Source organism: Acomys russatus, chromosome 2 (genome assembly GCF_903995435.1).
Source record: "Acomys russatus chromosome 2, mAcoRus1.1, whole genome shotgun sequence".
NCBI lineage: Eukaryota > Metazoa > Chordata > Mammalia > Rodentia > Muridae > Acomys > Acomys russatus.
In genome coordinates, this window is record NC_067138.1 from 60,639,227 (window position 1) to 60,664,492 (window position 25,266).

Genomic DNA, 25,266 nt, shown 5'->3' on the forward strand with positions numbered 1-25,266 from the left:
ATCATTTTTAGATACCGTTCAACTGAATATTTTAATATGCAAACATATCAATTTGCTTTTTATTAAATGTAGTTTAAAAGCTCTGTCCCATGATGAGCTTTTATTGTGCATAGACATATGTAGGCTATTAAATTTCATGGAAGAAGTAAAAGCAAAACAAGCGAACTAAACGCCTCCACTGCTTGAAATAAAGTTCTGTGAGATGAATTCTTGTTGCCTAAAATGTAAAAGTGATTGGAGATAAAGAGATATGGCTTCTAGCTCAGAGCAGACCTTCTCACTTGAGTGTTGGGAGACTACTGGAAATTGTGAGTAAGTGTCATGATAAAAATGAATTTCTAGGTAGGGCAACTAGTTACTGTGCAGAGGATAAATCAGAGGCAGGAGTGGGTGAGTGGGTGGCAGAAGACAGTGCATTTGTTAGTGCTATTACAACAAATTTCCACAATGGTGGGAGCTTAAAACATCTTTTTCACTATCTTATAGTTCTGGAGGTCAAAAGTGAAGATTTCACTGGGCTGAAATTAAGGTGTGGGCAGAGTTGTATTTTTCCTAGAGATTCTGGGGGAGAATCTGACTTCTTGTCTGTCAATCTTCTAGAGGCCTCCTATGTTTTTTTGCTAGTGACTTCTTTTTCCCATCTGAAAAGCGAGCGAATGTTTCAGCATTCCTATTTCTTCTATGAACCAGTTTTCATCATCACGTCTGAGTTTTAGCCTCTTCTGTCTTAATGAGGACCCTTGTAATTACATCGGGCCCAGCTGAATACCCAGGACACTCTTTCTTGTTAGGATGCTAAGGTTAATCATGTGTGCAAAGTCCTGCCCAGTAAAGTAATGCATTCACTAAACTGAAGACTAGGACATGGTTTCTTTGAAGGACCGTGTGTGTGTGTGTGTGTGTGTGTGTGTGTGTGTGTGTGTGTGTGTGTGAGATATGTAATGTTATAATATAAATTCACACATGAACTAGTGAAGAAATAAACTAGAGTGGTAAGTACTCAACCGACAAATTCTGCATCTCTCTACCTAAGCAGCATCAAGTGTCTGGTCTCTCCTCCTCTTCACGATCCCATGAGCTATTTAGGCTTACTTTTCATTCATTCTGAAACATTTTCTAATTCACCATCTGAGCGCTTCCTAAAAATCCTCATTTCATCTAACAGTGAGCTTTCTTTATCGTCTTTTGCTCTCCAGATTTTGCTTCTCCGGTGTTAAATTGCGTTTCATTCCTTGGTTAAACTAAGATGAACACATTTAAGTTATCTTCTCTTTACTTAGAGACTTCTATTGCAATTTTATTGTTTTGTTATTTTCTTTAGATTATTAGAGCTTTCCACAAACAAGGCAGGTGAAGGGATAATCCTTTCATTACAAATCACACAGTGAATTCATTTGAGTTGCCAAATTTCCTCTTTAAAATGTCCAGATTAGATATTTGCACAGAATCTAAGCTCTGAATCCTTTCTGAATACTCCTCAATTTGTTCTTCCCTGGAGTGACTACCTAAATTTCCATTAAAATAAATAACCCTAAAGGATAGTGGGTGAAAGTTTCTCCCTTTAGAAAGGGAGACCTGAGGATACAGTGTTCAATGATATCACTAAATTATTATTTTTCTATTTTCCTTTTCTTTTCAGTGAGCTTTGCATCCTGGTCATAGCCCCCTCTCCCCCTCCTCTCTTACAGTCCCACCCTCCCTCATTATTATCCACCTCTCTTCTCCTTCCCTACTTCTGAGAGAAGTGGAACCCCACTTCCAAACATATCAAGAGGTGGCATCAGGACTGAGAGCATCCTCTTCCCCTGTGTGACAGCAAGGCAAAAAAGCAGGCAGCAGAGTCCATGTCAGGGCCAAGCCATACTTCCCTCACTAGTTCCCCTCACTTGGTCACATGATGACCAAGCTACCCATTGGTTAGTCTGCACAAGGGACCCAGATCATGCATGGTTCCTGGCTAGAACCCCAGTCCTCACAGGGGCTCCTGGGCCCTGCTTAGTTGGCTCTGTCGGCCCTCCCATAGACCTCCTATCCCCTCTAAGTCCTATATCCTTCCCCAAGACTCCCTGGGCTTCACTCTATGTTTGGCTCTGGGTCTCTGCATGTACTTCCATCAGCTGTTGGGTGGAGCCACTTAGAGGGTAACTGCCTGTTGTTGTTTAGCCCGCCCCCCATATTGCTTTTGGTTATGGTGCTTATCAAAGCAATAGAGAACAAAGTGTGACATTGTATCTCTAAGATAAATATGTTCTACTCCACGAAGGCACCAAGGTAAGGAGAAATGTATTGGAAGAAGCACACATGTACAAATATCGACATACAGGCACACATGCACTCCATGGGAAGGCATGGATACACTGAGATCCTAATGTGCCAGGTGCGTAGACATTGGAATATTAAGCTACCTTGTTTTTTCTCCATTTATGTAGCCAAGAGTGTGTTTGTCTATTTGTTTTGACAGTGCAGGTTTAGAGCAGTTACACAACATACTCAAAGTCATAACGTCAGAAAAATCAGAGTCTGGAATGGTGATTTTATGACCCAAAGCTAGTGTGTCAAATCCCTATTCATTAAAAAAATAATTTATTATAATTTATTCAGACTACATCCCTAATATTATCTTCCTTTTTTTCCTCACTGGGCAATCACTCTAGTAAGGTACTCTCTCATTAGTGTACGATGCTCTATTCTCCACACAAAAGGAACATTCCCATGTTCTCCTTACCATGAATATAGCACAACTACAGGGTTCAATAGTTCAAGTACAGCCAGGAAAAAATGGTTATTTGGAAGTGTGTTTGGAAAATATTTTAAAATCAGGGCTGTCTACAACTCTGCCTACAAGGAACTTTCAAGTATTTCTGTCATATCCCACAAAGGATCCTTTCATCATAAGTCGGGGAGTCATTTTATTGATAAAGAATGATTGCATTTCAGCTTCCACCATGAGAGAGGGCATAAGCAGATAGGGAGTAGTACAGAGAACAATGTTTTTATTACTCTGAATAGCTTCCAGGAACAACTCCATCCTAAATCACTATGGTGAATGACCACAGAAAGGCAAAATGAGCGAGAGTTACTGACCACTTTGACAACTCTACCTAACACAATATTTTAACTGACAAGAGGCTTAAACATTATGAAGTGTAATTGTGACAGCTCCAACAATTTTGCTACCCATGAAATTTACCCAGCTAAATGCTGGCCTAATATATGAAGATAAATACATAGCAACTCCTATTATAAATAAGCAAAAAAAACCATAAAGTGATAAAGCTTAAGGTGAGGGGTAAAAACTGCAGTGAGATTGAGTGAGAATGGCTTAAATTGTCAAGAAAATCTAAGAAGGAAAAAAGAAAAAGACATAGTGATTCCTCTCGATAAGTAAGCATCATTTTTAGTTCTATATGAGATCATTTGGGAAAGTTGGTCTTACAGTGAAGAGGGAGCTTGTGGGTTACCTGTCAGATATGGCTTATGATTCAATAAATGTGAGCCTACTTAACTAAGAAGGTGAGCTCAGGATCTACAGGATCTACAGAAACAATAATTGATATTCTGTTAGAAATCAAATTGACATAAATGTACTTTTTAAAAACTTCATTTTGGGGATGATAACATAAGTATATCATTACCTCTTTCCCCATCTCTCTTCAAGTCTTCTCACATGATCCACTTTGCTCTTTTTCAAATCCATGGACTCTTTTTTCACTAATTGACGTTATAGCTATTGCTATATCATTAATCCTTTCATTCCTAGCCTTCCTATAGGACCCTTCTTACTCAACTGCCTACTTAAGTATGTAAAGCAGATTAAAATTGCTGCTGCGAGGGGAAGATATGACTACCCACCCCAAACTAAGTCCACAATCTTACTCATGGCCATAAAGAAAGTATCAGAACCCAAGACCTTAGGAAAAGCAATGTTAAAGGACAATTCTGACCTTAAACCCCAGCACAGAGGTCCTCAATACCTGCCAAAATGGGAACAAAGGCCTAATCCATCAAACACCTCGTTCATAGTAACAGGAAAGTCCCTAAATGTATTAACCTTGCCTTTTAGCTTCTGAAGTTCTGCTTCTTGCTAACTGGAGGGTGACAACCAGGATGTGGTTTTTATGCATAGAAGACAAAAGGTTGTAAGGGTCAAGGCTGCATGATTCAGATAAGTTCCCTATGCAGCCTTTGGTGGCAATACCTTCTTTTTGGCTTTAAGAGTGTTCATGTGATGGTTTCCGGTGGGCTCACACTGAAACAGTTACATGCATATATGTACCTATATATGTATAGATATTCCTAAATGCAACCTGCTTAGTGTGTACGTTATTTCTATGTATGCTTTTAAGATTCAAGAAATGTAGTGTTGATACTGCAAGGTTAATTAAAGAAGTGGGTACAACCAATGTTGTGTTATTGAGAACAGAAGAGTAAACAATGGCCATGTACTAGGCATTGCATCTGTCTTGTTCTTAACTATAATTTTTCAGAGTTACATTTTACATAAACATAGGTAAAGTAATTTAGTTTGAAAAATGAAATTGATCCAAATGTCATTTCTTATATATATTTGACCTACTTAAATTAAAACATTGCAAATCTGTGTTAGTAACTTTTAAAATACAATTGATGGTATGTGTGTACATGTATATAAATGCACAGACTTATAAATGATTAGGGTTCTGAGTGTGAGAATCTAATTTAAGAACATCTGAAATGATAAACACATATGCATATAAATATTATAAGGATAGCTAATTCATACTTGTGACTATACCATCAGCAGTTTGAGATAGGACTTTGAGAATGTAGTACAACTTGTTCAATAAAGAAGTATTCCATCAGGGCTGACATATATGGACTCAGGGAGCACTGCATAAACTACTGTACCAACCAAGGACAATGCATGCAGTAAACCTAGACCCCCTATTCAGATCTAGCCAATGGACAGTTCATTCTCTATAGTTGTGGGGAGAACAGGAATGCCTCTGACATGAACTCTGGCACCACATATTTGACCATTTCTCCTTGGTAGGGAGGTCTGGTGGCACTCAGAGGAAGGGGATGCAGGCTAACAGGATGAGACCTGATAATCTATGATTATATGGTGGGAGAGGAGGTGCCCTTCTCTCACAGGTATAGGGGAGAACAGTAGGGTGAATGGGGGTGGGAGGGTGGAAAGGGAAAATACAAGTGAGGGGATAACAATCAGGATGTAATCGGAATAAATTATTTTTCACAAAAAGAACTAATCTTTTTGAAGAAAAGTTTATTTTTAGTTTTAAAAATTATTTCTTATTACTTTTTGAGATAATAATTATATCTTTTACTTCTTCCCTTTTCTCCTTCTAAGGCCTCCCATATATCCCTTCTTTTCTCTTTCTTAAATTCATGACCTCTTTTTCACATTATTACATATTTATATGTGTATTTAGAAATATATAAATACACATATATGGATATACACAAATATATATATATATGCACATATATATTCTTAAACACATAACTACAACCTGCACAGTCCTTATACTGTTGTCTGTCTATATATATATAGACAGTGTGTGTGTGTGTGTGTGTGTGTGTGTTTTCAGGCTCAGTTGGTGTGCTCTTCTCTAGAGAAGACTATTTTTCCCTCTCTCAGCATTTCTTAGTGAGTCGTAGTTCCTTATGTAGGGTGTGGCTCCTAGGCTTGCCCCATACATCTTACTATGTCTATTCTTGTTGTCCTTGTTCAGCTCATGTTTAGGCAGTGATGTTGGTGAGACTTTATGAGTGTGGCTTCTGACAATCCTGGAAGACATCATCTCAGAACAAAATCCCTGTTCCTCTGGCTCTTATAATCTTTCTCGCCCCTCATCTGCAATAATCCCTGAGAATGTGTATCCTGTGGGACTGGGTTCCATGGCTCTGAATTTTGATTGGTTGTGATTTTCTGTTGCAGAGAGACATTTTCTTGATAAGGTGTGATGACTACACTTATCTGTGGGCATAAGGGCAAATGGCTATAATTAAGGATTGGTCTGGTTTGGTAGAGTAATGGTTTTAGGTTCCCCTCCAATATCCATTACTTTACTAATTATTAGATTTCTAGAGCCAGACACTATTTCCCTTTTTTATTGAGCTGGTCTTAAGTCCATATGAAATGTTGTTGGTAACCATCAAGGTACTTTTGCCACTACTGCACCACCCTTAAGATTATGGAGCCATACTGGTTGTTGTGTGCTTCACAGGTGTTATAGCTGGGTGGAACTATTGGTTACTTCCCAGCTTTGGAAGTTTGCATGGTGCCTTCTGGTACCATGGAAGCTAATCTGTAGGGAGGAGGCACTCAGGTCAGGTCTGTCTCAGGGTTCTTAGGCCCTGTGTCTGCAGAGCATGGATTTTCTAGCAGCACCGACTCCACTTTCACCTCTGTTGTGGGGTGTGTGCAACTTACGCCAATAGCAAGAGCTTGAAATGCTTTTGGCATTTCTCAGACAACTGTGATGAGCAACTCATGGGGCTTATCATGCCTGGTGTTGGGTTTTTGTTAGATGATTTTTGGTTCTTGGAGGAAGCATTGTCAAATAGGAAAATTAAAATATATATGTGCATATATTTATGTATTTGTATGTATATATGTATTATGTACGTGTGCTTACACATATGTATATATATATATATATATATATATATATATATATATATATATAATATATGCTGACTTGCATGCATTATAGGTATTTCTAAGCAGCCAGTAATAATAAGATTAAGCTGTGGTTCTTTGGCATTTATTATTGTTTACCACTTGTATTATTTTACACAATTAATAGAACTAACACACACACATACACAGAAACAGACACACACGCATACACAGAAACACACACACACACATACACAGAAACAGACACACACACATATACACACTGAAAAATAACTATTTTTTCTTCATTACATTTGGCATGTACTAGAGTATATTAAATATAAGTAGTCCAAAGGTTGGGGAACAACTATATGCTGTATCAAATCATTGTGTTTTTGTCATCTTTATAGAGTCATAAAGTGAGCTGGGTTTGAGCTCCAAAAACATGAGAAACTGTGTTGGAACACATGCTTCCGGGCTTCTACCATGACACATGTTGTTATTGTGGCTCCCTTTCTCCACCACTGATTGTGCAGATTTGTTTTTTTGTTTTTATTTTTTTATTTTATTATTTTTTTTTTGGTTTTTTTTTCCCAATTGTACAGATTTGTGATCTGTGTGCCCATCTCTATATTTGGACAGCAATGTCTGAGATAGGTCTTAGACTACTTCATCCAGGAAAGACATGAGATAAGAGACAGGCAAATACTATAAAATATACTGAAGATTCTAGATGGTGCGATCAACTGAGGTTTCTGGGTTAATGTTAGAGAAGGAGATTTTTAAGAGTGCACAGGTGATGCTAGAGAAATCATGAAGGACAATGTAAACTTCAATTAAGAATGTGTATCGTGTTTGTTTGCAAGTGTGAGTAAATAAGAAAAATATGTGAGAATTTATCAGTGCACACGTTTTTTGTGGCATTGAAAGGGAACATTTCAGTGCATGGCTAAACACAACAATGATGCATTGTAGCACATGGCTCCTACTCCTTACCCAGAATCTATCTGCAACCTCTACTCAAAGACAAAGAAATAATCAGTTTATCTAGTGGAGTCTCACTGGGTATATTAATTAGATTTCATGGCAGGCCTCATGCCCAGGAGTAGATGCTCAACAGAACACAAATTCAATAGTATTTTTATAGATTTTTTTTTTGTCTCACTTTGGTTTGTTTGGGGATTTTTGTCTTGTATGGCTTTTGCTTATTTATTTTGATTTTTGTCTTTTTATTTTGTGGGGTTTTTTATGTTTTTCTTCTTTTCTTCTTTGTGTTTTTTGTTTGTTTAAGAGAAAGTGAGACAAACAGACAGGCAGATAGACAGACACGCACACACAGACAGACTGACAGAGAGAAAATATAAACATGGGTGGGAAAAGAGGTATGGAAGTTCTGAGAGTAATTAGGCGATAGAAAAAAATGATCAAAATATGGTATATGAAAATATTTTTCCACAAAAAGTTTAAAAATCGTACCTATTTAGTTTTATAATTTCAATAATTTAAAACAAAACCACTAAGAAATTGTACAAAGAATGTAGCAAGGAGATAAGTCATAAACCTGAGATGAAAACAGAGGTTGACAAGATAAGTGATTGTTAAGAGGATGCTAAGTACTGCGAGCTGAGAAAAAAGATGTGCATCGGGAGCTGCAATGATGAAAGACTGACACAACAAAAATAAAGGAAGGCAGTGATGTGAGATGCGCTTTATGGAGGATGTCTAGCCTACAGGGCAGAAGGATTAAGATGAGAAGATGATGGCAGTGAAGGTGAAAAATGAAAGATAGGGAGTGTTCACACAGCAGTTGCATGAACAGAGATCAGAACAAATGGGGGAAGAATCAGCCATCAAAGTTGTGTCTGTGGAAAACTTTTCAAACTGAAGAAAGTGTTGAGTTAGCACAATGAAGGGTCTCACTGGGAAGCAGGCAGCACTAATGAAATGAAGCCAATATTTAGACACATCCTGCTGAGGTCTCTGAATTTCAAAGGAGAAAGAAACGTTCTTCAAGCATTCAAGTAAGAAAACTGACGTTATTTGTGTAGGAAATAAATGCAGTCAGTCCAGGATGTCTCCAGTACTGGATGACAAAGCTAGCAACAGTATTTGATGTGTTGAGCCAGTGCCAATATTAAAAATGAAGGGCTCATGTGCAGGCATGCTGCCTTCCTTATCCAGTGTCAACAAAAAATTCTATAATATCCATGAATCATAAGATGAACCACAAGTTCCATCTTGATTATATTACTCAGTGATACTCTCTGATAAAGAGATGAATTAATAAAAGAAATTATCTTTTGGGAATCATGAAGCTATATTGCAGAAACTTTGGTAATGAGTCATAAGATCAGCTAAATGAAAAATTCAACTAATTAATATAATCATTACAAACAAAATCAGAATATAAATTTCAAAATAAATTCTAACAAGATTAATAATATAAATTATTAAAATGCAATAAATGTCTGGGTATAAAAGTTTAGTTCAGACAGTGAGAATAAGAAGTGGGCAACACTAGATATACAACTGTGAAATCAGTACTGAATTTTACATGCAGTTAGAAAAATCTTAGTGATGTAAGCTAACTTATTTGTGAGTTTAAAGGACACCGTCCTTTAACCCACAACTATTCATAATTTGTGTCTCTTCTGCTCAGTAGTAGTTTGTTTATTTTGTTGTTCTTTGTTGCACATGAGGTCGAACCTGATGTCTTGTTCTGCATCACTGAGCTACATCCCCAGCCTTCCTTCCTTACTCTGTATTTTGGGAGAGGGATTCACTAAGTTGTCTGGCCTTGATTTCACAGTCCTCCTGCCTCAGTCTCTCTGAGCTATAATTACAGCTGTGCATCACCACCTTCAGAGCACACAGTCGTTCTCTCACAATTCTGCTGTTTATTTCCCCAGTCTTTGCAGAAGTAAGCAAAAAGTTACGGTGCCTCTGGGAGAACAAAGGAGTGAGCACTGCACTCTTGGACTCTTTGTTACCATCCCAGAATATTTTTTCCTTTGCTGTTAGGACCAGTCTATTAGAAATCCTATTGGTGAAGCTATTTCTGTTCAGAGGAGTCCTAAGAAGATTCCCAGTGCTTGATTTTCTAAGACTTAGAAAGCGTTCAGAGGCAGTCCATTTGTAGACCACTCTGTGTGGCAAAAATAATTCCCTTTGATTCTTAATTACTTCTATGACCTGCATTAATAATGTCAACCTGCAACGTCAATGCCATCTTGGGAATGTGGCGCTCTTCTTTCATGTCATGCTTGTTCATAATTTCAGAAACAGATAAAGTTCACTATTACTTTGGTCTGGGAATGACACAAACCAGGAACCAGGCTGTGCATTTAAAACAAAGGAAGAAGATCCAGACTAATCTCCAAGGTCATGTTGCCACAGAGGCATGTGGCTGTCTTTGTTTCAGGCTGCTGTCTCACAGCCTCTGCACTGCCGGCTTGGCACCATGCTTCTCTACCCAATCCTCTCCACTGATGTCAGCTGTAAAATTAGAGGTGCTGCTGTTTTCTATGGACCCAGACTTACATTCACCCTTTGTCCTTTCATTGATTGCATGGCTCCCCCACTTCCCTGCTCCTTAGACCTTTATAATTGGGGCCATTTAGCTTCTAAACTTCAGTGTCTGTCCTGCCTATAACTCCTAGAGTGAACTCTGTTTGGGTAGAGAAGTATTAGAGGAATTCTGTCTCTGACGCTATTCCAGCTGCCCTTCATGTGACCCTCCCTTCCAGCTAAATTCCCTTCCCTGGATCCTGATTTGATGACTAGGTTTGTTCTGATAATCCGTCATGTTCCTCGTGCAGCAGGATGTCATGTTGCTGTTAGGAGCCTGTCTTAAACTGCCTTCTGGTAGCTAAGCCCCGACTTTCTGACCCATAAAGACTTCAGGCCTCTAAGGAATCTAAGGTCGCAGAGCTGTACTAAGTCTCTGAGCTGCACAGATGCTTTGCTTTGTGGCTTTCTTGTTCAATACTTATGTGGGTAGAGGCAGGGTATAAACACTTCCTTCTGCTCCTCTTGTTCTTTGCATTGTATCCTGTTTCTGAGTTCTCAAAATAAATGAGCATGATGCTTGACAAGGTCTCTCTTACTGCAATGAGCCAGTTTCGGTTTTGACTGCATTCTCCAAGGCCTTTTGGAATTTCACCAGGCACAAAGGCACCTAGCAACATCAAAGACCCAGGAGAAAACACTCTGCCAGCTTCTTTCTGTAGCTTCTTTCTGAGTCTCACTCAGGAACCTGAGCTATCTCAGCACCCTGCTGTCCAATGTCTCCCTTCTCTGCTCAGCTGGGTTATTGCTCTCTGCTGGAGCCTGATGACTGGGAATCTGCTCCTGGGAGAAAGCCCAGGCAAATGTGGAGCTGTGCTTTCCTGTTCTAGAGAAACAGCGTCCTGTCATAGCTTTGTGCCTGCAAATGTTTATTTCTTTTGTTCAGCAATATGGCTATTTTTTAAATGAGAGAGTGAGCTTGAGTCTTGCTGCTCTGCCATCACTAGAAGCACAATTCGTGTTCTTGTTTTAACTGATTATGTTGGAAGTTTCTTGTAGTTTCACACTCACTATTGGCTACATTTTGTGTATATTGTGAAATTGCCAAACATATGAAGTTCCAAACTAACTCATATATCCACTTATCATTCATAGCTAAGTTAAATGCTGTTATAATTTTTTAAAGTTTATTTTATTTTATTTTCTATTAATTTATTCAGATTACAGCTCAGTTGTTCTTCTATCACTCATATCCTTCCATTCCTCTTACCCTCCTCCCCCCCATTACCCTCCCTTAGGTCCATGTCCGAGGGAGTGGTCCATTAGGGAGGGTCACAGCTACTCTACAGAAGTCATAACTGACTTACTGTTACAATGGCTTTGAAAAGTCTATAAAGATCTATCTGTAATGATCAAGAACCATGTGACTTTGTTTACATTGTACCAAAGAAACAACCGTACATTGCCTTATCTTCATCTCTAGAAACTTTCCCAGCTCCCCTCTGTCTCCCTGCCTCTTTCCTAGTACTCCATGTTGCTAGGCAAACTTCTGCCACTGAGTTACATTTCTAGGCCAGCAATACTTTCCTTGAGTTCTATCTAAAGGCTTCTGCTTCTGATCATTGCCATATTTATGAAGTCCACTATCCATCTAAATGTTGAGTCAAACTTCCATGATTCAAAATCAGAAGGATTTCAAATGTATTTTTGATATATTTTGTTTTATCTCTTGTTTCCTCAAAATGGAAAAAAAAATCAGTATAGCTCCTGGTAGCTCTTTAGAAACCATCATCGTACCAGATTATAAATGATTACTCATAGGCAAATGATGTACTAATATACTAATCCTGTCTTATGAGCTTATTATCTGGCCCAATCTCCTCACAAAGATGTCTAAACGTTGAGAATACTCCAAATAGGAAGCTTTGTGTTGATACTGGGGCCAGCAAATCTCATAAGTGAAAGAAATAGTGCTGGAGCCCTTTGATTATTTAAAAGGAATTTAAAAATGCATTTCCAAAGCAGAAATTACACATCCTGCAAATAGTCCTTTCAAACACAACTATTAGGTAGGAAGATGGCACCATGTATAGAGGTGTGTTATATGTAAGCCTGGTAACCTGAGTTCACTTTCTGGAGATCACAGGAAGGCAGAGGGAGGAACTGACTCTACAAAATTGTCCTCTGACCCCTGTGACATGCTGTGATAAGCACAAGCCTTCCCCATCACAGCATGCACACATAATACTAAGAAGAAAGTGATTCAATTACATTTAACTAAAATGTAGAAACAATTTCCTAAATAAACTTATAGAATATAACTATTAAATTATTTACTCTATTTTGACACTAGAGTTGCTGAAACTAATTTGAAGAAATGGATATCAAATATCATATCAAAGGATTAAAACTCAAAAATGGTAAATGCTCATTCATTATTTAGCACAAAGACATCTGGAGATAAGTAGGATTTTCAGGTTAAAAAGACATTTTACACACACACACACACACCTATGTAATCCCACAGGTATATTTCCTTTTTATATTGACTTTTAAATAATATAATAATCTGATAGAAGCCAGGCACAATGTGCATGCCTGTAATCCCAACACTTGAGAGGCAGAGGCAGGCAGAATCTCTGTGAGTTTAAAGCTAGCCTGGTCTACCCAGCAAGTCCAGGTCAGCCAAGGCTACACAGAAGAAACCCTGTCTCGAAACCAAACCAAACCAAACCAAACCAAACCAAACCAAATCAAACCAGTCTGACAGAGTAGTTACACATCTTTCCTAGATAAAGGTGAAAACATAATTTATTTTATATTCCACTTAAAATAAAATGGATTTAGAAAATTTACTTTTAGTGGTAGGAAGACTTTGAAAGATTATATAGTTAACACTAGTGCTAATGAGTAGGTAACCTATTGCCTATGTAGGAAAGAAGGTCAGAAGATATTTATAATTAGCTTTTATGTTAGAAGTTCAGACACATGCCTTTCATGCATCATGCTTGTTTATACATCATAAAATTTCTATAGTGCATGTCATATAAACCTTACTGCTCTTAATGAGTTAAGAAGTTAGTGAGGAAAAGGAAAATTTTGACCTGCCTTTCCCAGGACAATGGACCTAGATAAACCATCTTAGACTTGTAGCTTTCAACTCTGTTGAGATTGCAGTTTTTATTTCCATTGACCTCCACAACTCATGCAAGTCTTCAGAAGTGTTAGTCAATTCTCAGGCTTTGACCCAGTGTGGCTGAAATTGACTTCCAGTTTAGGGGAAAGCTTCTTTTTCCACCTTTTAGGGAACTCATGTGGGCGAGTTCTATTTCTTATTTCATCCTGTGATTTAGAGAGGAGCAGTAAGTTCCTGCCCTTGCCACTGGTTCCATGATGGATGCTTGAGGGCTGTATTCAATTAGCATCAGACAGTCTCTTCCTGTGACCTCATCAATATTTCAAGTAGAAACCATGCATCTGGGGCTCATGTACCTTGAAAGGGAAGCCTTCTTCTCATGGTCTTGGGATGGAGCAGCATGAAGCTGTGAGATCCGGATTTGCTGAGGCCATGTTACTGTGCTGAAGAACCACTGCTGAGGCAGCCAAGGATCACCTCGTGGATATCAGGGATGTTGTCAAACCCTGAAAGAGCCTGAAGAGGAACATGAAGGGAAGTTAACTCTTCAATGCATTTGGGTTGTACTTTGCAATTTCTGAAGCCAGAAATTATTCTAAACTTTGAAACCAATGCATTTTACTTAACATTAAACCCATTAAAGTGTGTTTCCTTTCAGTTGCTAAGAAAGGATTTACAAATAGAGTTGCAAATGATTGACGTCGATGCATGTAGTTGATTACGTTAACTATGACAGAAAGGAACAAGGTAAACATGGCAACCCTGATCCCGAGGTAACCAAACATGCTAAAGTTTTATGGAATTGTTTCAATGACAAGCAGAGGTGATGGACAGGTTATAGCCTTAGGGAATCTGAAATATAAAAGTTCAGAATATTGGAAAGATCTATCCACTTGTTGGAACAGGCACTCCATGACAAGTGCCCAGCTAAGTGTGAAGCTGCATTATGTGAAGGCACAAAGGAAACAAAAAGATTTTTCTGGCTACAGCATGAAACACAAGAGAATATGGGAACACTGCCAGGAGACAGATGTGAGGAAAATGTGGGAGAAAAGTTAGGGCTTAGAAAAACCCCGCTTTCTTTGGCCTCCAAACACTCCTGAGGTGGAGACATCAATATTCTCTTGGTGAGCATGTGGACAGGGGGAAGAGTATATGCTTTATGCTTTAGACTTAAGCATTCTCACTTCAGATCCAAGCTTGGCTATTTCCTAGTAAAGTGACCTTGGGAAGGTCTTTCACCTTTTCTATACCTCATCTTTTTTAAAATCTCAAAAATGATAATAGTTATAATTTATAGGTCATGAAAATGAGTTAATTTCTGTGAAGTGTTTAGAATAGAGCATATACATCCTAAATGGTACCTATATATAATCAGCTACTGTGTAGCTGAGATATAGATTGTAAGTTGTGGATGGAGACTAATAACTTCACCTCAGCCGGTTACTTGGGACTTCCCTAAATCAAGCTAGAACCTATTTGCCTGAGGTTAGGAAACGGTCAGAGAACTGAGACATGTAGGCTAGATTTGCACAGGAGGATCTAGACAGAGGCCCAACTTGGTTAATTAGTTCAGGGAGATTTCTAGACATTAAAAGTTAGAAATCTAAAATTTAGGAGGTCATATCACCAGATAAATACCAAGTCTAATTTTAAAGTGATTACTTATTGCTTAGCACCACAGGGAATACCCAGGGCTTATTTCATGCACCAGCAGAAAATAAGCTGCTCAAAGTTATAATCCCAGATGGGAGCTTCTTTTTCTAAGTCCCACTGAAGTGGGCAAGAGGATAAGGGACTCAGGAAGATTATCTCAGAGATAGAATAAGTTACAGACAATTGGCTGACCAAGGGCACCTCATGAGTATAGCTGAGAGTTCTTAATGACTGAGAGGATATGACAAATATTAAAAACCTCAAACATTTTAAAACCTAACACTTTCTAACAACATATTAAAGGTGGAAAATTTATATGTACATCATGTGAAGAGTTGGATTCAAAATACAGGCTAAATTAAAATGTAGTATGTAGTTATCTAAAGGCTATACGTGTATGGAATATAAATAAATTGCATGTTTGGAATTGGTGAACATTCCCAAGATAGCCGACTGTGTTTGTGAAAATATTCTCAAATCTGAACAATCTGCCATCCAAAGTCTTTCAAATCCTAAACCTATCAGCTAAGGGGTATTTAAATTTGAACAGTTTTGAACCAATGACTATAATCTGTTCTGAAAGCTAAAGCATTCTAAAGCTCCAAAGTGGTTTAATAAAATTCAATCTTCCTGGTCTTTCTCTGTCATTGACAACTGGAATATCCACTTGGTTACCATTTTGTTCACTGTTTGCTTTTGAGGTGGTAAGAAGTTATACTGAAACTAAACAGAGATAAATTATTTTCCCCCTAGGCTTTGCTGAATATAGAAAAAGCATGTTACTTTTAGTTTTTCTCTCAGAAGTTTGAAAAAGAGAAGAGTGAGTCTATGAACATACTATCCAGATGCTTGCTGTTCAAGTTACTTTTCTCTTACACTGAAAAGCAAGCTCCCTTCTTTTTGTTTGTTTGCTTGTTTTTTGAGTCAGGGTCTCTCTGTGTAGCCTTGGCTATCCTGGACTCCCTTTGTAGACCAGGCTGGTCTTGAACTCACAGAGATCTGCCTGCCTCTGCCTTCCTAGTGCTGTTATTAAAGGTGTGTGCTACCATACCCAATGCAAGATCCCTTCTTTGCGTTGAGGAAATACCTATTCTTTATTCTAGGTTGAGCCTAAGTTCTCTTAAGCTTATTGATAGATTTTATATTCATAGCCAATAAATTATAAGGAAGAAATTATTATTAGGACTTTGAAGAAAGAGAAGATGTACTCTTTCCATAAAAGTAGCCTTCATTTGATTCCTGAAAAGTCTATGGTAATTTTTCTTGCATTATTAAAATCAGGAGGTAGGAGAGTATTTGTAAGAAGCACACTGTAGTGTTTTGAGAGAGAGGTTTGTTATGATTTGAATGTGAAAAGCCCCCAAAGTTCATGTATTTTAATACTTGGTCCTTACTTGGAAATACTATTTTGGTAGGTTGTAAGAACTTTGGGAGTGGAGCCTAGCTGGCATTTGGTCACTATGAGCAGTATTTAAGGGTTATAATCACTTCTGTCTCCAACCAGAGCTATCTGTTTCTTATCTGTCCATGTTATAAAAAGTGACAAATGTATGATCCTGCCACAAGGGATAGAGTCTCTTTCATGCTGTGATTTCCTCATAATGACAGACTGAGATTCCCTGAAACTGTGAGGAAAAACCATTCTTCCCTGAGCTGCTTCTCTTGATATCTTGTCACAGGAATGAGAGAGGCAATATGGAAAACTGGAACCAAGAAGTAGTGTTTCTATGTTGATAAACTTTACCATATGCTTTGTGAGCCTTTGGAGTGAGTCTGTAGAAGCACTGTGAAAGTTTGTGATCTATAACAACTCCGGAATACCGTAAAGAGAACATAATGGGCCATTTTGATAGGAGTGCTGGAGACCAAACTACAGATAGAATGTGGATGGTAAAGCCTGTGTGGCTTCAGAGAGGAGCCAAAACCTTACTAGAAAATAGAATATAGGACATTCATATTGCTGTAGGCCATCGCTCTGGCCTTATTTGTTCCTGTTCACTGAAAATGTGAGTGAAACCGAGTTTAAAAAAAAATAATGGACTAATTTGATTGCCTGAGAAGTTTCAGGGCTTTATGCAAGCTGTTGCGTGGTCCTTATAGGTTACTTTTAGCTATGATTATAGGAGAGATTTAGAGCAAAACTGGGAAAGAAGGATATAAAATATATGTAGTTTTGCATAGAGTGGGAGGGAGCATGGGAGGCAGTTGTAGTCAGGAGCTGGAGTGTTGAAGAGATTACTATAACTGAAGAGAATCTTAACACTTGGAAAGTTAGAACTGTGCCTTGAGGGTAAGATTATTTCTATTATAGGCTGTATAGCTACACCACAAACTCATATAAGTATTTTTTCAATTAAAGAGAGTAACTGAAAAGAAGTAGAGTACTTTAAAAATGTACTTGCTAACCACAGAGTTAGGTATAGAGTGGCAAACTAGAAGTAAGGGAGGATCTCCTAAGGAAAGAATATATATATATATATATATATATATACATTTTCTTCATATATATGAAGAAAAATGGGTATCTTAGGGTTTCTATGGCTATGATGAACCATCATGACAAAAAAGCAAGTTGAGGAGGAAAGGGTTTATTTGGCTTTCACTTCCAGATCATAGTCTATCATTGCAGGAATTCAGGACAGGAATTCAAGCAGGGCAGGAACCTGGAAGCAGGAGCTGATGCAGAGGTCGTGGAGGGGAGCTCCTTACTGTCTTGATCCTCATGTCTTGCTCAGTCTGCTTTCTTATAAAACCTATGACTAGCAGTCCAGGAATGGCAGCACCCACAGTGGCCTGGGCTCTTCCCATCAATGACTAATCTGACCTACATACAGATCTTATAGAAACTTTTTCTCAGTCAAGGTTTCCTCTTTTCAGATGGCTGTCGCTTGTATCAAGTTGATGTAAAACTAGCCGGAACAATTGAGCCTTTGTCTGATATATAAACATATCACTGTTAAACCATAGCCTTTACAAGTAAAACACATTAAAAGTTCAGTCCTCTTAAAATTGCCAAAAATCTCTTTAAAACCTAAAGTCTCTCAACTGTGAGCTTCTGTATAAATAAACTTTTTTACTTTGTGAGGGAAGAGCCAGGGACCAGTCACAATTAAAATAAAATCAATGCCAAACTCTAAAAGTCTAAATAAATCAATGTCCAGTGTCTGGGATTTACTCACAACCTTCTGGGCTCATCTGAGGGCCTTGGATCACTTCTCTGGCTCTGCTCTCTTCAGCACAGACAGGCTGTGTTCTATGTTCTGTCTGGCTCCACTCCACTACTGCTACTATTCTTTGCAGTCATCCATGGTAACGGCATCTCCAAAATGCTAGGGTCTTCTGCTGCAACTGGGCTGAACTTTCAGAAACAGCCTCACACTGGCTCTCTTCATGGTGGCAAGCCTCCAGTTCTTAGAATGACCCTTCAATCCTGGGCCTTCAACAGCTACTGAAGCTGCAACTTCAGCAATGGCCTCTCCTGGCCTCACACAGCTGCTCTCCTTGACTCCTTCATGCCTTCAAAACCAGTAATACCTGGGTGACTCTTACATTACCAAGTTGGCTGTCAGCGTGAGGTACAACCTTGGCTACCTCTAGAACAAAGCCTTTGTGTGCTGACTCTTAGGAAACACTTCCCAAAAGTCTTTACCTCAATGATGCCAGTCTTAATTACCACTTATTTTTTTCAGTTACAGTTAATCAGCATCCATTATTCTAGCAAAGAGAATGCTTTATTGTAATGGTTCTAGTATCTTGTGAATCACAGCTGATTCTTCAGCGCTAGCTCATCAAAACCACAGAACATTAATTCTAAATAACTAATGGCTGAAATAAAGTCTTTAAACTTCCTTCTGAAACTGCCTCTATTTTTTTTTTTTTTTTTGCATTGCCCTCAACATTTTCATCTTACAAACTCCTACAGAACAGCTCACCAAACATTGAACACTCAATGGATTTTCTTGCGCCAAGCTCCAAAATCCTTCCATAATCACCCCCCAAAACAACGTGGCCAAGTCTGTTACAGAACACCAAACTCCTGGTACCAACTTGTTCTAGTTGGGTTTCTATTCCTGTGATAAAACTTCATTATCAAAAAGCAAGTTGAAGTGGAAAGGTTTTTGTCTGACTTAAAATTCCACAGCACAGTTCATCATTAAATGAACCCAGGACAGTAACGCAAACAGGGTAGGAACCTGGAGGCAGGAGCTGATACAGCAGCCCACAGTGGACGAGGCCCTCCCCATAAATCACTAACTAAGAAAATGCCCTACATTTTGGATCTTATGAAGACATTTTCCCATTGAGGTTCCCTTCTTTCAGATAGCTCTAGCTTGTATCAAGTTAACATTGACTATCCAGGACAATGGGGTAGACTGGAAATGGAGGATCAATCAGAGAGCATCAGGAATGGCAAGGGGAAGAGAGGGACAACTAATTTTAAGGGCCATTTGACAGGTCACATAGAAACCTACTATGGTAGAAGCATCTCAAAAACATACATTTATGAAAGAAATATAAATGAAAGAAATGAAAGAAATATAACTAGATATCTTTTGCCGCCAACTGAAACATCCAGTGCCAGGATTGGGTTACATTTGAATGGGTTACATTTAAAAATGTAAGTGAGTTGTTGGTTAGGTGATTGCCAAGGCCACTGGCTGTTCCACATAAATGGTGAGGCCACATTACTGAGGACAATACTTATATATCTCAAAGAAAGGTTGATCTCCCGTTAAACCGTAGCATTTACCCCTAGTCACTTAGTGTTCATTGTATTGAAAAATACTTTGCCTGCTACCAGAGAAGGAAGCTAGCCACCCACTCAGCTACAAACCCTGTGATCTACAATCATGACCTTCTTGCATGAAACATTGGTGAAATAGTGGCACAAACATTATGAGAGTAACCAACTACTATCTGAGTGTATATGAGGCCCACTCCATGAGATGGAACCCATGACTGACACTGAGTGCCCAAAAAATCTGAGACTACATAGGCCATGGACCTAGAGGAAAACCAAATACTATTATTCTACTAAAGTAACATAGCCATAAAGTGACTCCCATTGACTCTCTTCTACAGCCATAGATCAGTGTCTTGCTGAGCCATTATCAGAGAAGCTATCTCCTGCAGCAGATGTGAGACCTACAAACAGACAATATGCACAGTGAGATACCTTGGAACACTCAGTCCTAGACAGGATGTGTCTTCACATCCCTCTCTCAAGGGTTCATGGAACTCTGTGGCAATAGTAGAAAGAACGTTAGCACCAGAGGCAATGGATGAAATCAGAGAAGCCATGTTTTACTGACACAACAGGACTGATGCACTTATGAACACACAGAGTCTGAGGCAGCATGCACAGAGTCTGGACAGGTCTCTGCAGTGTGATCCCAGTGCCGAGAGGGGATGTGAACGCAAGCTCATATTCCTAACCCAGAAGCTGTTTCCAGTTGACAATTACTTGCAAAGGAGAAGTTAGTTTTCTCCAACAGAGTTTCACTGGGTATATAAACTACACTTAAAGGCAGGACCCATGTTTGTTTTCTATAGACAGAGAGAAAGAATGCATGGAGATAGGTAGGCACAGTGGGGAGAATCTAGGGAAAGATGGGAAAAGAAAAAATTCTGATCAGAATGTATTGTTTGAAAAATTTTAAATTTTAATAAAAATATAGTTGCAGCCTTATCCCGCTAAAAATAAATTAAAGTGTTTTTTTTTTCTAAATTTCTCTGTTTAGGCTGCTGAAGCACTTAAGCAACCTGGTTACACCTCAGGCTGGTGAGAGAAATTGGCATCATCCACATGGCACATCTATTTTTATGCATGTGGAACATAAGTTATGAAGACTTTCATGAAAAGTTCTACAGTGTAGTCACAGGCCTATGTGGTCAGGAAATGTATAGTAAGGTCATATTTCATACATGGAGATCTACAGAAACATGTGTGGAAGCTGTGACAGTGAAACCCGGCTTGCAATGAAGACCCCAGGATATTGGTGGGGTCAAACATAGCTATCAGAAAATCTTCAAATAGAGAATAGAACTTGCTTAGAGAAGAGGATATGTTAGCTGCAAATTGTAGGGTCATAGGGATGGGGCTGACTTGGAGGCCAGAGGATACCAACACACACACACACACACACACACACACACACACACACACACACACAACATTCACACTCACACCATAGATTCTAGATATGTAGCTACAGGACATGTTTGTCTTTCTGGGCCATGGTCTTGCTTTGGTCTGATCTTTCTTTTGTGCCCAGACATTGATTCAATTTAGAATGGGAATGTTTACTCCGTGACATTGTTCTTTGGAAGGATGTAACTTGATGTTTGGTTTTACAAGTGCTCACAGTTAAGTGTTGCTTGGGTTCTCAAAAAAATCTTTGGAAGTTGGAACAATGAAGTTGTTAGCAGCTATGGAGACTCATAAAATTGGAGGGGGTGCATTTTATAAGTGGAGACCAGGGATGGTTAAGAGTGTAGTGGCTAAGTGTAAAACTTGATTGGCAAAGAAGCCATATTAGAATTCCAGTTTTACACTTGTAAATTGTGGTGTTTTGGGAAAGTTAATGCCTTCATTCCTCATTTTGTAATATATATTGGGGTGATGAAAATGAACATGCTCATGCAATTCTAGTAGAAATATCTATTATCTATCTATTTACATCTATTTAATCAAATCTAACATAATCAAATCTATATCTATCTACCTATCATCAATCCATATCTATCTATCTATCTATCTATCTATCTATCTATCTATCTATCTATGATCTTATACCATTTATCTACCACCTTTCAATATCAGCATCATCTCTACATTAAAAAGTACTAAATAAGATTTACTATATTTTGTTGTCTTGTACACCTCCTTGAGTTATTTCATCTATTACTTGCATCTGAAAAGTGCCTGTTATTACAAACCCCAATGTTATTAATTCTGTAGTAGTTCATAATCAGCATAAAAACTGTACTTCAATAAAATAATATTTTGGAAAACACTGCACCAAAAAACTTTTGCAAAATACAATGCTTTTTTTGTAAAATATTTTATTTATTTATTATTTATACAGTATTCTTCCCCCATATGTGTCTGCACACCAGAAGCAGGCACCAGATCTCCAGATCACATTATAGATGGTTGTGAGCTACCATGTGGTTGCTGGGAATTGAACTCAGGACCCTGGAAGAACAGACTGTGCTTTTAACCTCTGAGCCATCTCTCTAGGCTCCAAAGTACAACTCTTTAGGAAAACCATAAATTGCATATGAAATTGACTTTTTCCTATCAAACCCACACTTTTTTTCCTGGTGGGCGACTTGGCTGCCTTACTCTGTTTTACAACTTTTCAGGTACTTATACTAAAATGCATATACATAAACAATGTTTTGTAGAGTTGATAAGGGACTCTATCCACATGCTGTCTCAATCTCCAACAACTTTTATAATTTCTATGGTTATGTCTTATAATTTCAAACTCCTTTCTTTTTAAAAAAATTGTTTTATTATGTTTCTAACATATACATTTATATTATTACACATGAATAAAATAAACTCTTATTTCTCAAATTAAGCATTTCTATGAATAAAAATTTAAACATAACATTTCCTGTATTCTTCAGTGACCCCAAAGAAACTCTAATTGAATCAGTTTGTGTATGTCTACAGCTGTGTAAGAAAGGCACATACACTTTTGTCTTCTGATAAGATTATAATTTTATTTGATTAGATTTGCCCCAGTAGATAAATAGTTCTGCCTTTTAAATAATAGCAGAAAAAAATTTGTAATTGTCTTTTACAAAAGCAAGAATTACCATTATTTGAACGCACACACACACACACACACACACACACACACACACACACACACACACACGCACATGATCATTTGGCTAACAACTGTGGAATTCTCCATATCAATCCTTTTTGCTACTGCAAGATTTGAGACTCATGTGTTTTGAAGGGATCATCAAGACACTTCATTGCTAAAATTAGATATTGTTGGTTAATAAATTGAATCAGAGCTATGAATAAACGAATCAAAAGAATGAATGGCTCTTTCACAGCCAAGATTCACTGAAGTATTCACCAAGCATGATGTGTCAACTGTTCATTTGCCAGCCTTGATTCAATCCGCCTCATGTTGCTATCAATTCCTAGGGATTATTCTTACTACGATCTCAGAGATATCCATCCTGGCAAGATCAGTGTGGGCCTTCTATTCTTTTTTCTCAACCCCTCAGCACCGAGGGTCTTCCTGAGATGGGGTTTTAAGCTGTCACCTGTCTCTATTCATTGTCTCCTTGGCATATTCTCTCAATATTCTTCTAGCTTCTGAGCTCTTTAGTGCTTAGGCATTTTCTTTGTTTCTCTAAAGGTTTTTATAGCAGGTCTCATATGCTCTTACAGATTTAAACATCCATATATTGATGGATTCAATTTACATTTTTGAGTTTCATTTTTTTCCCTCTACTTCCAACTAATTAGTAAGTAATTCATTCTCCTCAATGTAAACACAGCAACACCTCACCAACCCTCCATCTGTATCAGTCGGTCCATAGTCTCCTGGATGTTCAGGTCCCTCCACTGTTCAGCATCAGATACTGTCTTTCTCCTGTAGCATGCAGAAAGACTTTGAAAGGTTGGTTTTCTTCTTACCTACTTAAAGTCATTCCGGCATATTTCCATTGCATTGGGAACTAAGCCCAAACCAGCTCCTATATTTTCCTTCGCAGATCTTGGGTGGAATAACCCTTTGTCTAAAATTCCAGCTCCCAGGCTTTTCACAGTGCTCTGGTCCTATTGCTTTTTACCCATCTCCCAGGACTTTGCCCCCTTTAGAACCTGTGAGGACTGTCCTTTCTCTGGGTGGGCGACTCTCACTGTATAAATGTAACATGATGACCTTATTCTTCCTAAGCAGCTCCCTCCCTCATCCTGTTCTCTATCATGTTGGCACATTGTTAATTCTTTCGCCAAATTTTGTATTCAACAATTTTATTTTATACTAAGATTTACTTGGTTGCTATTTATAACTCCCTAAACCACCATGCAGATCTAACTTTTTGAACAGATATTTGCATAGAGACACCTAATAGTATAAAGAGTAAAGTGAGGTTTTCTGCCTTTGTATAATCAGCTTAGATCTTTAACGGAGACAGATGTTGCTCAAGCTCATTGGCTGCACATTAGATAATGGGGATAAGAAAAGCTGAAATACAAAGTTTGAGAGTAATATTCTTGACATATTTCTCTACTATAAGGTGATACAATGAATGTGATTTTAGTTTCTCAACTACTTCATATTTAAATTATATTCAATAATATTTGTCTTTACTCATTCCCTAGGCCTCTGGTGAAAAATAAATAAAACATCTCATATTTTCTTTAAAAATACATAATTCTCAGTATTTTCTGTTGTAATTTTGAGCAGTGGTAAAAGCCCAAGATGAAAAATATGTTTTATGGAAGTTTTACTGGTGTTTATCTTCATAGCTTTTGAACATTTTGCTCACCAAGCCCATATTGAACCTGCCTTGTATATAAAGGTGTTTGTAAGTGAATACTGGAAGTAATATATTTGAAGAAATTATAATAAAAATGTATGTTTTAAACACTATTGAAAATGAGAAAGTACTATAGGAGCCTAGAAAAGCTAGAGAAAGGAGCTTAAAAGGTTTTCAGAGCTTTCCCATCTCTAATGAATACAACAAGGCCATTTATCAAGGGGCTGCAGGCCTGTGACTACTTGGCCCATTGTAAACCCTTAATAAATAGCTGTTGAAGGACTAATGTGGAGAACTAGTAAATTGAACACTCTAACAAACAGAGGAAACCTTGGATTTCTCTGGAAGCCTTGCCTGTATTACACGGTCTCATTTCTCATCTTATCATCATCATCATCATCATCATCATCATCATCATCATCATTATTATTATTATTATTATTATTATTATTATTATTATTATTATTACTTATAATCCCAGTTGAACAAGATCTGTAAGCAACCCAGGTTGTGATGAACTAAAACCAATGCTGAGAAATATAACATTTTCTGTTATGTATCTGAACCAGAGCTTCAAGAGGAGATGGATTTTTCTCCTCTATTTTTGTGTTATGTTACTTCTGATTACTAGAACACTTTACTAATATCTCTATTCCTATAATCCTTAGCATCTTGGCTCATTTACACACCCAGGTATTGTTCTCTTATTCTCTATTACCCCTTCTTTTAATCTTCAGATTCAAGTGCCCAGTGCAGGAAAGTTGGGTTTTGTTAATTCTGCCCTCACACGTTCATGAAATTACAACACTAGTTTTATGAA